This window comes from Sinocyclocheilus rhinocerous, unplaced genomic scaffold, assembly GCF_001515625.1.
Source record: "Sinocyclocheilus rhinocerous isolate Xijiao unplaced genomic scaffold, SAMN03320098_v1.1 scaffold82, whole genome shotgun sequence".
Classification (NCBI taxonomy): domain Eukaryota; kingdom Metazoa; phylum Chordata; class Actinopteri; order Cypriniformes; family Cyprinidae; genus Sinocyclocheilus; species Sinocyclocheilus rhinocerous.
In genome coordinates this window covers 1,101,972-1,102,440 of record NW_015644168.1, presented here as the reverse complement: position 1 = coordinate 1,102,440, position 469 = coordinate 1,101,972, and the positions used below count along the sequence as shown (strand labels likewise).

At 29.9% G+C, this 469-nt stretch overlaps 1 protein-coding gene across 4 annotated transcripts in view; it reads right to left on the bottom strand.

Annotated features, from left to right (window-relative positions):
• Positions 1–469, bottom strand: part of aplp2 (amyloid beta (A4) precursor-like protein 2) — a 99,941-nt gene that overhangs the window by 56,713 nt on the left and 42,759 nt on the right. The window lies entirely within an intron of this gene.

Genomic DNA, 469 nt, shown 5'->3' with positions numbered 1-469 from the left:
TAAGTATATTTTTTATTTTAATTATAATTTTTATTTATTTTAATTAATGTTTGAGAAACTTGAAATAATTTCAAAATAAATTATATTAAAAATAAATGTGTAAATTAAACATACTTCTACTTTAGATGACAACTTCCTGATTCTATAATTCTTTTACAGTATTTTTCACAAATAAAGAAATATTTTAAAATATATAAACAAAAAGAATGTAAACTGTAACCAACAGGGCACTCGGTAATCTGGGAAGTTTGTGTGCTTTGGGAATCATATTTTTTCAACTAAAGCCAAGGTAACACTCATTTTACATGCAGTACGCAGTAAAAACGACATGAATATGACAGTGTGCAAATGCATAAATCAGCATAGCTTGAAATAACGAGTTTAAAGTTGATCACGCGTCTCCAGTGAAGCTGAACTCTCCTCCTGTCTGGATTCAATTCGCACGGATCGACTGTCACGCAGAGCACAC